At 38.4% G+C, this 16,893-nt stretch overlaps 1 protein-coding gene and 1 long non-coding RNA gene across 6 annotated transcripts in view; both read left to right on the top strand.

Annotated features, from left to right (window-relative positions):
• LOC106875237 (corticotropin-releasing hormone receptor 2) overlaps positions 1-16,893 on the top strand; it is a 148,345-nt gene that overhangs the window by 15,636 nt on the left and 115,816 nt on the right. The gene's annotated exons all lie outside the window — the stretch shown is intronic.
• The window catches only part of LOC149134488 (uncharacterized), a 37,739-nt gene continuing 22,227 nt past the window's right edge, over positions 1,382-16,893 (top strand). The window contains exon 1 of the long non-coding RNA XR_016242931.1: positions 1,382-3,543. This is a non-coding gene — a long non-coding RNA (uncharacterized LOC149134488). The remainder of the gene's footprint in view (positions 3,544-16,893) is intronic.

Raw genomic sequence — 16,893 nt, 5'->3', positions numbered from 1 at the left:
ATCGGCTAACTCTGATGAGCGTAAAGTTATATAATCGGGATGTTACCTAACACTCCATTGTATTCTTTACGCGAAACCGATTGGTAAGCCGAACCGTGATGGATATTTAATACAATACATTTCGGATAATATACCCTCTCTACTGATAGATATACGAGTGCATCTTTTCCCTGGCTTATGGTCTCTTAGACGACTCACGTGTATACACACACACACACACACACACACACACACACACACACACACACACACACACACACACACACACACACACAGAGAGAGAGGGGAGATAGATAGATAGATAGATAGATAGATAGATAGATAGATAGATAGATACGACAGGCTTCTTTCAGTTTCTGTCTACCAAATTTGCTCACAAGGCTTTAATCGGCCCGAGGCTATAGTAGATGACACTTGCCCAATGTGCTACGCAGTGAGACTGAACCCAGAACCATGGTTGAGAAATAAGCTACTTACCACACACCACGCCTGCGCCTATGGATTAAGTTATCAAGAATTTTGTTTGAACTTTCTGGTGATTGTAGTAGATCATTTGGAATTTATTGTTTCAGACGTTGCTCATTTTCATGCATTTGTTTTCCAAAAACAAAAACAAAACATCACAAAGATCGCCAGAAATAATAATAATACATTTACATTACAAACCAAAATACGGCCACCAAACGACATAACGCTAGCGAGCGACTGATGAAAGTTTAAGCCGAGATATAGTCAAGGATTGTCAAGAGATATATTATTTATTCTTTTTTTAATATATTCCATTTCGTTAAAATCTATTTAAATTTGCTGCTTCCTACCTGTCAATCAAATTTATTGAATCTGTTTCTGCATTTGACCGTTATCTCCTTCAAAATCTAGACTGTCATCGTCGTTGTCGTCGTCGTCGTCGTCATCATCATCATCATCATCATCATCATCATCATCATCATAATAATAATAATAATAATAATAATAATAATAATAATAATAAACTAAGCAGTTATTAACTTTATTGATTTTTTCCTCTATCATGGTGGTGTTCCAGCATGACCACAGCCGCATGGCTGAAACGAGTAAAAGAGTAAAAGAGTATCCTTCTTCAATCTTCATTTCAGCAGTAATTTTTCTTCTCTTTTTTTCTTTTTTCTTTTTATTTTATGTGCTACTGCTCTTTCGCTGCTTTAGATTTTGACCTGTGAAAAAATATGTCATTTATTTTCTGTTATTAACCTGTTCTTTAACTCCCACGAGCTGTGAGAGTACGTTGAAACAGTTATCTATCTATCAATCAATCTATCTATCTATCTGTCTATCTATCTATCTATCTATCTACATCTATCTTTCTATCTATCTATCTATCTATCTATCTATCAATCAATCTATCTACACACACACACACACACACACACACACACACACACACACACACACACACACACACACACACACACACACACACACACACACACACATTTATATATGGCTGTGCGGGTGGTACGTGGTAGAGTGTAGGCTCGAAGCGTTGAAGACTTCTTCTAATTTTCCTGAGCGTCAACTTAATGCATCTCGCTTGCTGTTTTTTCTTTTTTTTACCTCATCTTTGAATTTTTATATTTTTTGTATTTTATGTACAAAAAGCAAAAAGTGAGAAAGCAAAAAGTGAAGATTTTCAGACGATGAATATTTAAGTATAGATATATAGATATTCATATCAATAGACCCAACTTACACAGAGTATAAATGACAGGGAAAATTAAAGTGGAGGGGTGGAGAAAGGTATTATAAGTCCAATAGATCTTACATTTCAGATCTATCTGAATAATTGCCTCCACATCTTCTCAATTTGACTTCTCTTATAGCCATTCTTTACCCCATGAAATTGATCCCTTGTAAAGTCATTGGAGTCTAAGTTCGAACCATTCGAGCACTACTAAGTGTCTTCTATACTGAGAATATGACTGCATATGCTGACTACATATACAGCCTTAGGGCTGAAACATATAAAAAATAAAATACTTTTCTAGTTGCATTTTTGTGAATGGAACAAGGTTAGAAGTCGTTGGTACCCTTGTTTACCTAGGAGGCATACTGTCAAGAGAGGGTAGTCTTGATGCAGAGATATACTATCGAATAGGGAAGCGAGAATGGGTGGATAGAGGTATTTCCCTGAAGGCAAAAACCAGTGTCTATAAAGCGTGTGTATTGTCTGCAATTCTTTATTCAAGTGAGACATAGACCACTTATAAGCGTCATATAAAAATGCTGGAGAGATTTCATCAAAAGTGCCTCAGACGTATCTTAGGAGTCAAGTGAGAATGTTTCATGCCAGATACAGAGGTTTTGCGCATGACACGTTGCAGCTCATTTGAACAACGTGCTATCTTGGCTCAAATGAGATGGACTGGACATGTTATTAGAATGAAAGACGAGTGTTTGCCAAAGCGTCTTTTTTTATGGTGAGCTCAATTCCGGTAAGCGAACACAACATAATCCGAGGAAAAGGTATAAAGACCGTGAAGAAATTAGATATGAACAAAAGTGATTGAGAAAATGATGTTCTAGATCGAAACAAGTGGAGAGGTGCTGCTAGGACTAATTGCAATGCCTAGGAGGAAAAGATGATTCAGCACTCTGAACTTAAAAGGGTCTGTCGCAAAGGAACAATTGGAACTGTAATCAACAGTGAACATTGGATATGTATTATATGTGACCCATAAATGCCATAAATGTGGATCTATAAACCACTTAAAGGTTTTCTGCCCCGAAACAATGGAAAATAAAGTCTCACCGCTGCCAACATTACAAACACCACAAGTTAAAAATCATAAACAAGTGCTCAAGACTCCTACACCTACACCTACACCCACTCCCAAACCAAGACAAAGAAGGAATCTTCCCCCGGTTCCCATGGAAACGCAAGTTTCTCCTGAATTTTCTTCCTCCCAAACCAACATCAACTGCAATGACATGGAGAAGGAAGAGCTGAACGATCAATTGATCACAATAACAAAAGAGGGGAGGCGAGAGAGGAAGAGAGTACATAGCCCTACTCCAAGAAATCAACAAGAACTTATTCTGAAACCACAACTGCAACACAATTCACAACTATTCCAGGAAAAACTGCAAGAACAAGATCAACAACTTCAAAGACAGTAACATCATCAACAACAACATGAAATTAAAGAAACCGAGAAACAACCGATTACAGAACTTCAAAAATATTCATCAGACTGTAGACGAACTGTATCCATCAATTTCACCGTTGTGAACAAGTGTAACAGGGAATTGATTGATTTTGTAAATCAAAAATAAGAATAGTATAGAGACAGAAGAAAAGGAATTTGAGGATTTCATCCTCAAAACACCCAAGGACAGACTTTTGATTAAAACGTCGTCAGGCGTTTGTAAAACTATGATAGAAAAATTCCCAGGAAGTGTAGTGATTTAAAAAAAATCTATTGATAAAAGGCTGTTGGAAGGGCCTTTTAAAAAAAATTTCGCCTGTAGAGTAGCCCGGAACATCCGGGCTTCTCGAAGACCTAGGTGAGTAACCTCCTCATTTTCTTTCTTCAAGTAGCATGGCTGTGCTGAGAATGGGATATATGAATGTGCGTGGCCTGAGATCAGCTTGGAAGCAAGGTCATTTGCTCAATGATCTCAGATCACTTGATTTGGACGTGGCTGCCATTAGTGAAACAAGGATCTCCGAAAGACACGCTCTAGCATCCATTTTCGAGAACTACAAGGTATTCTCATCTTGTGGTCTATCGGGAGCGAGTGGTGGTGTAGCAGTGCTACTGCGGAAATCCTTAGATTTCCAAGTACGGCCTATCTTCCTGCACCCGGATAGTAGGGTGGTAGTCCTGGACGTAACGGTAGCGAAGGTAGCACCTTTAGACTGGTGGCAGTTTATGCCCCAACAGAGGCTGGAAGGCCAGATCTCTGAGCAGATGTGTGCAGTTTTCCAGCAGTACTTTGAACGGCTGTTTGGGGAGGGTGATGGGTCAGCGAACTTTACTTCGGACCTAGACGGCCTACCAAGGCTCTCGGTGACGGACGCGAAATTCTGGGAAACGCTGATTACAACTTCTGAAATACAGGAGGCGATGAGCGATTGCACAAGTCGCAAATCGCCAGGTTTGGATGGCAGACCATCCAATTCTGTTTTCATGGCAGATTTGTTTGGCAGCCTCTTGGCAGATGTCAACAGTAACTGGCAACAGAACGGGAGGATTCCTAGTGCTGTTAGCCCGAGTGTAGTAACACTGCTGAGAAAGGACACCGACAATGATGACATGCTAGGGAATTTTCGGCCCATAACTTTGCTAAACACAGAGTTTAAGATTTTGGCCAAGCTATTAGCGAAAAGATTGGCGCTTGTCGTAAGTAGTCTGGTCGGGGAGGCACAAACGTACGCAATCCCGAGCAGGTCTATCCATGACAACCTCCACCTTATGTGATACATCGTAGAGAGGGCTGGGACTAAAACTGGCTTCGGTGGCCCTTGATCAATTTAGATCAGTGAAAAGCTTTCAATAGGGTATACCATCGCCACTTGAAAGCGGCCGGTTTTGGACCCGTTTTCAGAGGTTGGATTGCTGCAATGCACAGCAGCACCTGCTCGGTGGTCAAAGTAAATGGCCACCTATCGAAACCGTTTAGTATCGCACGTTCGGTCCGTCAGGGCTGCCTGCTGTCACCTCTTCTGTATGTGCTGGCTCTCGAGCTACTGCTGCGGAAGTTGAAACAGTTAAGAAGCCTCCCTTTCGAAATTGGACTTGAGAGGGCAGTGTTTGCATACACGGACGACATCACTGTCATGGTGTCCGACGCCTCCGAAATGGAGACGGTTGGTTCCATTGTAAAGGAATATGAGTCGGTTGTAGGGGCTAAAATCAATGCCGGACGCTGAACTGACGGACCAGTTAAACTGCTCGGGGACTGGTTTGGTCCCGACCTCCAGGTGGATAAGAATTGGGAAGAGGTGACGAACAGGATGACCTCTCTTACCCAGAAATGGGCAGAGAGGAAGTTATCTCTGAAAGGTCGAGCAGAGGTGGCGTATGCCTACATCGCCTCAGTCATTATTTATCGTCTGACCGTTGTGCCTTTCCCCAATTACTGCTTGATTAGATTGGAGCATAACCTGTTTATTTTCTTGTGAAAGGGACGCGTTCCAATGGCCAGGCGGTCAGTCTGTTGCCAACTCCCTCTGCGTGGCGGCTTACTCGGTTTTTGGTAGGTCTTGACAGATACGTTTATATCGATTGGGAGAGTCATATCAATGAGGAGGCATGATATGACTGTCTGAAGTCTTTCAATATGATGTTTGACCTATTTGCATCTATTTTTCTGTCAGTTTGAATGGTGAAGTTCCAGAGGAGTGAGATGTGATCATTTTCAAGCACTGGGGGTGGTTTGTGTTCCCACCAGTTTTTATCATGGGACAAGCCCAGGTTTTTGCAAATTACTCAGTGAATATATTGTGCAGCTCTATCATGTCTGTTGAAATACTCTGTAGGCACAAGAAAACTGCACATGAAGACAACATGATCAATGGTCTCATTTTGTTGTTGACATACACGACATATTAGGGAGCTGCCGTTCTTTAATATGTTAGCCTGGTAGTTCCTTATAAGTAGGCATTGATCTTGGGCTGCTATCATAAACCCTTCTGTTTCTAATTTTAAAACAGAAGTCATTAGCCATTGATGGGTAAGAGCTTTGTCAACATCAGCATTATTGGCTCTCTTTGGGTATTTGCCATTGAGAGGTTTTTCTTGCCATTTGTCAGTCAGAATATCTAAGGCAGTAGTTTTAGCACGGGTTTTCATGCGCTTAGCTTTTTCTGCGCTTGTTTCTAGTACGTCTAATTCTGGAAATTGTTGTATTCGGAATTCACTTAGATATTCCTTTGTCTGTTTTGTTACTGAATATGATGCTTTCTTGTTTTCATGTTTTGAGACAAGTTTTAACATCCAGTTCTCAGAGTTTTTCAGGTAAGTGTCTAGGCCAATTGTGGCAATCTTCAGTGCTAATGCCAGTTGTAAAAGTCCACGGCCTCCCTCTTTTCTTGGCAGAGGATTAGTAGCGGGGATGTTGCAAAACATTGTTGTAAAGTTTTGTTAGTAGTTCATGGCAGAGATTAGGAATTTTATCCTTTCCTGGAGACTTCCATTTGCTTAACCTGAGAGCAGATCTTATATCTTCTACCTTGACACCCTCCCACTTTTGCTCCTCTAAGGAGTCTAAGTCTATAGATAGTCTATCAATCCAAGGGTTTTTTTCATTGGGTGTTTTTTCTTCTGACCAAATTTTATTCCAAAATTCCTGCACTTCTTTTGATGAGACAGACTTTACTGCTACTGGTATCTTCCTGTAAAAAAATTTTGGGTTATTTTTGAACATGTTGTCCTTAAAGAATCTAACGCGCTTTTCATACCTTGCTATGCGGGCGGCTTTAGCACATACATTTTGTTTGATGGTTTCTATGGTGATATCAATGTCAAATATGGTTTTCATATTAAATTTTTTTCTTTAATTTTCGGGTTTTTGTAGGTTTGATAGTCTTGTTAAATTTAAGGTTTTTTAAACATTCTATGTCAGACCTAAGTAGCTTAATTTTGTGTTGAATACGCTCTTGCCAAGAAGGTTTTTTGTGGGAATGTTGTCGTTTTCTAATCTTTTCACCACATAGAATTGTTGAGATTTTCGCGACACACACAATCTTTGTTTTGTCCTGTACTGTCGACAATATTTTTCTCAATGTAGACCTTTGTGGTTAATAAAACATTTCATCTTCCAACCGAGTCTCAACCAGATACCTAAAGCACGTATATATTAGATGGAGAGGAACTTCCCTACGAGTGTGGGCGGTTGATGTCAACTCAATTTCTTGATTGTTGGTTCCACAGAGATCTGGTCAAAAAATCTGTCATTACCTTTCTTGATCATTTCCAGGACACCTACAACAACAGGAATGCACATTGTGCCCAGATTGGCTATTTCAGGGAAGAAAATCATATCTCGGGTTAAAATTATCACTTGATAGCGGTTGAAGGCTCGTTTGAACCACAATTTTAAGGGATATCAGCTGGAATCAAACTTATTTGTTTTTTCTTAGTTTATGGGGATCTGAATTCAAATAACCAAATCAGGGCATTTCGACCAAAATTGCCTTTTTGGTGTATTGCGGCTAAAAATGATTATCTGCAAGATGATATCCATGACATCTTCAGAAGAATGTCCATCATGTCGCATCCAGGAATTGCTTCGAAACTTCCCAGCCTAAGTTGTTCTATTTGTGGTAAAGTTGGTCACACAGCTCGCTCTTCAAAACAGAAGATGTCTGCTTTGACAGAAGAGCAATCAAAAATCGAATCACTATGTTACCGACTGGTCTATATTACTCATATTTATTGTTTAGCATTGTTGTTTCAATATTTGTTGTGATCAGTTTTCACAATTTAATGCAAATGATTCTGATTTTCTTTGTGAATCATAGGTGGGGTGGGTGGGTGGTTTTCATTGTATTTTTTCTTTGGCGGGGGGAAACTATAGGGAAGTTTCAATCCAGGGATTTTCTTTTTGTTATCTCGTGTTTTGGCCCTTCTTCAATTTCGGCGTAAGCACGGTAAAATCCTCCAAGGTGGAATCTGACCTTCCTAATCCGATTTTTATCCCATAAAGTAGGCTAAATACCAATAAAAGTGCATTTAAGATCAATTATTTCAAGAAATTTATCAGGTTTGGAGTCCATTTTATGTTTCCTGTTTTTATACTTATTTAATCACTTTGGGGGTCAATAATTACCGATTTTATCCAATTTTGGTTTGCTTTGATGTTTGGTACCCAAATTGGAATTATACTTTCTGTGTGGCGTTTTAACCCCTCTGAACTGATTTTTTTCCCACAGTTTACATAAAACGCTGAGGATGTCAAATATGTTAGCCCTTAATATGTTAAAATTTGTCATTTTTAAAAAAATTATCAAGTTTGAGGGGGTTTTACCAAATATATTTCATGCTTTTCTTATTTTCTTAAATTTCTCAAATTTATGTTGGCCTATGCACTCTAGGATGTAGCTTGACTGAGAGACAATAAAAAATGCTTCTAAATAAGTTCAAACGGAAGTTTAAAATCTTTTTTGTGAAAGAAAATATGTTCAATCTTATAATACTAAAAAAAATGTAAATTTCGTTGAATTGGCCAAATTTAAAGAGCTTTAAAAATTGAACTATACATTATTTTAAACTCAGGCCTTTTTCTTTGTAATTTCTTGAGTTTAGAGAACCAGAAAATATGCATTTAAGGCGGCGAGCTGGCAGAAACGTTACCACACCGGGCGAAATGCTTAGAGGTATTTCGTCTGCCGTTACGTTCTGAGTTCAAATTCCGCCGAGGTCGACTTTGCCTTTCATCCTTTCGGGGTCGATAAATTAAGTACCAGTTACGCACTGGGGTCGATGTAATCGACTTAATTTCTTCGTCTGTCCTTGTTTGTCCCCTCTGTGTTTAGCCTCTTGTGGGCAGTAAAGAAATAAGAAAATATGCATTTTAAAGATCTTCCAAAAAAATAAATTCCCACTCTGGGAACAATGTGGGATGGTTTTGTTTTTTTTTAATTGCCATGTCCTAGATATTTCAGTCTCAAGGTCCTTATGTTTTGATAGTTTTTCAAATTCTTTTGCTGCTATGTTTCTATCAGTAGGCACTGTCATATCAATTAACAAGCCTTTTTTGTCTTAGGTCTTTGATGATGACTTCTGATCATTAATATTTATTTGCCTATCTGTATGTATCCTATAATCCTATAGGCTGGTAATTCTCTCCGTTAGTGATTGGCTCTGGATGGTATTCATACCAGTTCTTAGGGTGTGGGATATCATAGTGACGGCATACTCTCTACTGAAAGTATTGGCCAATTCGATCATGCCTGGTTTTATTATGATTAGTGGTTAGGGTGTTGCGCTCACGATCGCGAGATCGTGGTCTCAAGCCCTAGACCGAGCGGTGCATTGCGTTCTTCAGCAAAACACTGCGATCACTTCGTCACCTGACGTGTGCACCTCACGCCTGTTCAGGCAGATGGAGGGAGTGAGCTAATAATGTACGACACATACATTTGATCACTATAAAAAAAATCATTTGTGCATCTGATTCGGCATAAGCTGAACACTCTTCGACGGGAGAGTCCATCATCACTATTATTATTATTATTATTATTCCACGACTGTTGGAAACTGCAGCAGAGTGTTGCGAAACACCGATAACAACTGCGGAAATACGGTATGCGATGACGAGTTACACGGGGGACAAATCGCCTGGTTTGGATGGTCTGCCTTATAAGGCTTGCTTCTGTATGTCTTTTGGCGGATATCTACCGCAACTGGGCGGACTTTTGGCAGATATCCTACTGCAACTAGCAGCAGAACGGGAGAATTCCCAATTCTATGAGTCGAGGAGTGGTAGCACTGTTAAGAAAGGACCCCAAAAGGGGAAATTAAATAGAAACTTTAGGACCATAACGCTGCTGAAGGCAGACTTTAGCATTTTGGCTAAGGTGTTAGCGAAGAAGTTGACGCTCGTCGTCGAGGAACTGGTTGGTGAGGCACAAACATGTCTAATCCCAAGCAGATCCATCCACGACAACTTCCACTTCACTTCATACGATACATCATAGACAGGGTGAGTAAGGATATTGGCATGTGTAGAGCCGTAATCAATTTGGATCAATCTAAAGCTTTCGATAGGGTCGACCAGCAATACCTGGTGGCCGTTCTCACGGCGGCCAATTTCGGTCCCGTTTTCCGTGGCTGGATCGCTGCTATGTAGAGCGACATTTGCTCGGTAGTTCGGGTAAATGATTACCTATCGGAACCATTTAGCATCATGCATTCGGTCCATCGACAGTGTCCCCTCTCGTCTCTTCTGTATGTACTGGCTCTTGGGCCATTACTGCGGAAATTGGAGGTGTTGAGAGATATGCCGCATGAATTAGGGCGTGCGGGAACCGTGTCAGCATACGTAGACAACGTCACCGTCATGGTGTCGAATAGCAGGTCCATAGACCTGGTCGGCACTGCTCTAAAAGAAAACAAGGCGATGACAGGAACAAAAATTAACCAAGTAAAGTCAGTGGGCTTGCAGCTTGGCACCTGGAGAAGCAGATTCATACTGTCCAATAACGTCATGGGGCGCTGGACGGAAGGACCAGTTAAATTGTTCGGGGGGCTGGTTTGGTCTAAATCTCCAGGTGAAGAACTTGGACGAGTTGACGAACAAGGTGGCCAATCTCATCCAGAAATAGGTCGAGAGAAAGCTATCCCTAAAAGGTCGGGCAAAAGTGGCGAATGCATACATTACCTCCGTCATATATTATCACCTGACCATCGTGCCTTGCTCTAGTTCACGTCTGACCAAACTGCAACGCGTACTTTTCCGCTTTCTGTGATAAGGGGCGCGTTCCACTTATCAGGTGCTCCATTCGCTGTCAACACCTGCTGAATGGAGGGCTGGGCATCCTGTGACTGCTGATGCGCAGACATATGCTGAGGCTGCGACATTTCCAGTACTTCCTAGACAGTGAGCAGGTGTAGTCACTGTTTGTCAAACAGTTTCTCACAGCTCATCTCTTTGTCTGAGCTGTAGTCCTGGATCAAGCGTAGACCGAGGCAGGGTACCCGGCACCTGGCACCTAGGGTGTCGTCAAGCACTCACAGTCCTCTGTCACTCGGGCAATGCGGTCGGTTGAAATTTCACTCAGGTGTTCTATTGAGGGTTAGTGGCGGGCAGGTGCGATGACGTTCTTGGGGAGATTCTGTGCGACGATGAGAATGCGTTGGCTGGTCAGTTCTGAAGGACTTTCGGGCCGGGGCCCATAGATAACTTTCAGAAATCACTGAGTCCATTGTGAAGGTCGCCTCATTTCCTTCCCTCGGTCGAGAAGAACAGGCACTATTTCTTTGTCTGGTGGCCCAAGCGAAAGAAGTTGTGTGGTGGGCCAGGCTAGAATGGAATGCACTAATACCGTGCTTATTCTCACTTAGTGAGAAATTTCCTGGATTGTTACATAACGGTCTTCCATAACTATTTGCTGATCCTTCTCAATCGGTTCCTCGTCTCAGTCTGCAGATGGCTTGCCTGAGCATGCCACCATCTCCACTAAAGTGCAGCCATGTTTGAAGTGGCTGTGTCACTCCTTGATCTGAGTTTTCCCATGTCATCATTGACAAAGGCCTACTGAAACTTCTGAATGGTTTCAGTTTGAATTTCACTAAGATTTTGGCAAATGTTGATGCAATATCTCAGTTCGATGCACTCGGTAGTTATTTTCACGCATACAATATTAATGTTTTCCTTTTATATCAATGGCCACTTTGCATTCCGCAGACGAGTTAATAAGTAGCATACAAATATAATTGCCTAAAGCACTTGTAGTCGATGCTCCATCATGGCCACAGTCCAAAAATTGGACTCAGTAAAAGTAAAATAACAGAATATAGCGACAAACATCGATGTCTCCGAGAAAGGACCCGATGTGAGTTGTATCGCTTGACTGTGACTTACTTTGAGGTGTTTTTCTTCTTTTTTACACCAGGTGCAGCATAGACAATATATTCTCTCACACCTAAAACTCGTAGCTGACCCACAAACCGACAACACACATTACTTTGTGTATGTTTAAATACTACGAGCTGCTTCTAATTTATATTTGAATAAAAATATCTGTTAATTAGAAAACAAATAAATGAAAGTTTTCGTTGCAATGACGACAGAAAAGAAATATATACTCCAAATGAGTCAGTTGGTGTGTGACAGCAATGATAGTGGATTGCTGCAGTCGTTGAATTCCGGAGCCGAATTAAGTGTTATAAGTTCCTAGAAAAACCATCTATCTATACTCAGTTGTCGGTCAAAAAGAAAGTGTGAAAGACAAAGTCGTTCATGATACTTCAAAATGGTTAGATTGTTTACAACGTCGGCTGAGTCTATTGTGTTTCGACGGTCAGTCCAGCTACTGATAAAAACAAGATCTTAATGTGTTAATCAGGGACCTGAATAGCTAGTTGCTTGCTAACGTCATTAGCCCCTGACAGAATCCTGTTTTGGTCTTGACAATTACTTTAATGTCTGAACACAGTGATTTCGGGTTCACTTCCTAGGCAGTGAGTTGGGGAGTCTGCTAACATTCCTGCGACAGACTCTAAAATGAAGTACCAGTTACAGAGTATAACCTACTCTAAAAATACGTACCATATTTATACTCTGCGGCTTGTATTGGTCACCAAACATATCCCAGCTTCTGGTTTAAGTTTCTTTTTTTTTTTAAACTGAGCAGAACTTTTGAATCAAAGACCTGTAATTAGTCACTCTTGTACTTCGTGTTATGATATGCAAATAACATCAGAAATCAATGTCATCGTATATTGGCCGGGTCTCGAGAGTTTACTCATTTATTATTCTCAAAAGAATTATAACGAGGAAACCATAAGTTGTTAAAGAGAATGAATGATTAAACAAGAAATAAATTAAGAAAGTATTTGTAGATCCTGTTCTTACGTGTCTAGAAATTAATGCTTGTAAGTAAATATCGACACTATAAGAAAAATTAAAGAGAGAGAATTTTTATCATTAATTGTTGTATGTAGAACGAAGATGCGACAAAAATGTATTGCATTGAAATGTCCATTACCTCAGAGACTTTCAATGTTGACGAAAAGGAGAACGGGAGGAGAGGACTTGGTGAATGAAAAATGACATTTATTTTCCATTTTCTAAGTATACAGAAGTATACAAAATGTAAAATATATATAACAAAAAACTGACAGATTTTTATAAAATATAGCTGGCAAAAATAGAGAGATCGATCAATCGAAAGGCTAACGTCAATACCCCAGAGATTATGTTTTAATATTCATGTTACGTTTAACTTGGACCAAATACAGATAACCCTACCCTCATTACTAAGTTAGAGTATGACATGTGTTTTAAAGCGATACTGAACAATATGCTGTGTCAGAACAAAAGTGATGTAGCACGTTGACACTAAACTGGTTCATGTACATATAACGGAAAGCTAAAATAGAAATGTCACTAACGTTCCTCTAATTTACGTCTAATACATTTAAACATACACAAACACAGATACTTACACATACGCGCACACATACACACACCCACACACTCGCGCGCGCGCACGCACACACATTCACATACACAGAAAAATACTGGAATATATTTGAATAACTTACAAGCATCATTACAAAATCCCTTTCGTTTTCCCCATTCCCTAGGGTCTCCAATGGAAACTACCCGATGAATAATAATTAAACTTTCAGTTCGAGTAGTCTATTGGAAAGTGTGAAATAACTAATTCAACAACATTGCAAACATACAGAATGTGTTATATTTTGAAGACAAATAGATTTGTTTTGTATGAAAAAAACAGTAAAACTTTGGAAACGCCAAGCCGAATGTAACTGACATTGTTGTACTTTGGTTAACTCGGGTCAGTTCTGACGATACAGACTTTTAGTCAAAGCGTTCCAGCCTGACAATCACCATGTTATTTTCAGGCAATGGACCCAAAACCACATTACCAAATGTGTGATTTTTATAAGGCAGTATGGTTTGATTTAAGGGAAATTTAGTTGTTATCCTTAGCATGTCGGGCAACCATACAGAAGCCTCCTGTTTATAGCATGTAAAAACGGTTTAATATGAAAGATTATTATTTTTGACGTCTCTATTCTACTGTATCTTATTGCTAGTATTTAGTCTCATCTTTCGTTAAAAACCTCGGAGAATTGGCTTCCCCGTATATTTTCCGTGTTGTTATTCGTTGCTCTTCCACCGATAATTGGAATACTGTGTTGCGTTATCACTGATTACAACATTCACACACACACACACACACACACACACACACACACACACACACACACACACACACACACACACACACACACACACACATAGTGATTAAAAGATTTGGTAATTTGTTTGAAGGTAAAGTGTTTGGCTACTGAGTCCGTGCAGAACCTATTGGTGATGGAAAACCAGTGAAATAAAAGCCATTAACACTATAAACGGCATTCCCATAATAAAAATCATTCCCATGATATAAGCCATAATCATTATAAATGCAATGTCCATATTAAAAACTATTCTCACAATAAAATCCTTTAGCACGACAAAAGCATTATCACCATCCAAGTCATCATCCCTATAATAAAAACCACTCCCACAATAAATACCATTCCCACATTAAAAGCATTCTCACAATAAAAGCCATTATCACTTTAAATACCATTTCCATAATAAAAGATACTCCCACATTAAAGGCCACCCCCACAATAAATGTTATTTCCCCAATAAAAGACATTCTCACATTAAAATCCATTCCTACGAAAACCATTCGTGCTATAAAAGTCATTCTCACAACATACATTAACAGTATAAAAGCCATTATCACTATAAATGCCCCTCTCTACAACTGCTCACACTCGCTAACAAAAAACCGTATATATTTCGTTAGAAACTCGTCAGATTCTTTTGTTGGGGTTTAGGATCTTTAGTCAGCTGGGTTTCTGTCTGGGAGAGTTCTTGTCGGTCACTGGTGTTCCGTCAAAAGTTTCCTAGGCAGTGAGTTGGGGAGTCTGCTAACATTCCTGCGACAGACTCTAAAATGAAGTACCAGTTACAGAGTATAACCTACTCTAAAAATACGTACCATATTTATACTCTGCGGCTTGTATTGATCACCAACATGTATGTAATCCTATGTCTTAACATATTGTATTATGTCACTGTAACATTTTTATATTTTTATTCTTTCCTCTATTTGTGTGACAATGAACACCCTTATGAAGGGAGTGTCTAATTATTTCTAATATGAGTACTATACCATATTAATAGACACATCTCAGAAACGGCCCGTAGATGGAAACTTTTAACATTGCCTCTGTATTGTACAGGTCTTTTTTTTATATAGTATATATACATATCCTTTTGTAATGTACATATTTTTAATATAATACATATAAATTTTGTAATATCATATCGTATATATTTACCCACTATATGTTAACTCATACTGAACGTTTATATATCGTAATATATTGTCTTAAATTGTTAAATATTTTTATACAACTTGGAAACTATGCATGTTTATAAATATTTTTAAATAAATATTTTAAACATTCATGATATTTCTGAAGTTTATGTCCTTGTATATGCCTGTATACTTTTATTTTATCTTATCTTACTATTTTAGACATTTTAGAGACTTAAAACTATATTTATTGATTCTAGAATGATTTGAACACACATATATATTAAATCTTGTGTTGGATATGCAGTATTGTTCCTGCGGTCTTCCACCCGTATGCCTCCATTCTAACTATAATTGGAATTCTAGCTCATGCTGAGCACTTCAACTCTATCTAGTTATACAAAAAATTTCAGTTTATATATATATATATATATATATATATATATATATATATATATATATAGTTCTTCGAAACGCCGGTGTTAAAACGGGGGTAGCTGATGAAGAAGAATGTTCTCTATGTGGCTTGTGTGTTTTCTCGTCTACGTTTTGTTTGCAATGTCCTGTACCCAGATATGCACCTATACATACAGGTGGATGTCGGTATGCACATACCTGTACGTATATATGCATATACTCTTTTACTATTTGTTTATATATATATATATATATATATATACGCACATACATGCGTACATTCATACATCCATACATACATACAAACACACGCGCTCGCGCTTATATATATATATATATATATGTATATATATATATATATATATATATATATATATATATATATATATATATATATATATATATATATATATATATGTGTGTGTGTGTGTGTGTGTGTGTGTGTGTGTGTGTGTGTGTGTGTGTGTGTGTGTGTGTGTGTGTATATATATATATATAATTGAAAACGAATAGGAAAGTGGAAATTTGTTCATATCCGGAACTTTTTATTCAAAATGTTTTCTACAGCATATATAACAATGACCGACATATGTTTCAATTGCAGCAACTACACATTGCTCCGTATGCAATTATGCATCCTAGTTGCTGCAATTTCATCAAGAGTCCATCACGACGTTTTCAAAGTGAAATAATCCAAACAAGCTTTATATATGTGTGTGTGTGTGTGTGTGTGTACACACACACACACATACACATTATACCACGAATAATGTCTTCTGGCAAAATTCATCTATGAATAAATGAATAACGCTTTCCTGCAACAAACCAAACATCTATGTGAATGAGGTACATGCATATGTACATACACACATACACATTAGCGTATTTATATTTGTGTATGTAAAGTTTGTATATGTGTGTCTATGTTTCTGTTTTAAAAGTCAGAGTGAGAGAGAGGGGGTGGAGAGAGAAGGAGGAAGAGAGGCAGGCAAGTAGACAGACAGAGGTAGAGAAAGAGATAGGGTAGGGAGCAGAAAAAGAGGCATGCTGACATATACATGCGTTCTGCGTTACATTCTCATAAATAACTAGGAATACATAATTACATACTTAAGAAAAAGCATACATGCATGCATGTTTGCATGCATAAGCTACACACATATCTATATTTATGCATACATACATACACACACACATACATACATACATACATACATACATACATATTTACATATACACATATGCACAGACATACGCTCATATATATATATATATATATATATATATATATATATATATATATATATATATATATATATATATATATACATATATATATATATATATATATATATATATATATATATATATATATATATATATATATATATATATATATATATATATATATATATATATAT

This window comes from Octopus bimaculoides, chromosome 8, assembly GCF_046866305.1.
Source record: "Octopus bimaculoides isolate indiv1 chromosome 8, ASM4686630v1, whole genome shotgun sequence".
NCBI classification, from domain to species: Eukaryota; Metazoa; Mollusca; class Cephalopoda; order Octopoda; family Octopodidae; genus Octopus; species Octopus bimaculoides.
Note: the sequence above shows the minus strand (reverse complement) of the source record. Positions and strands in the feature narration are given on the sequence as shown.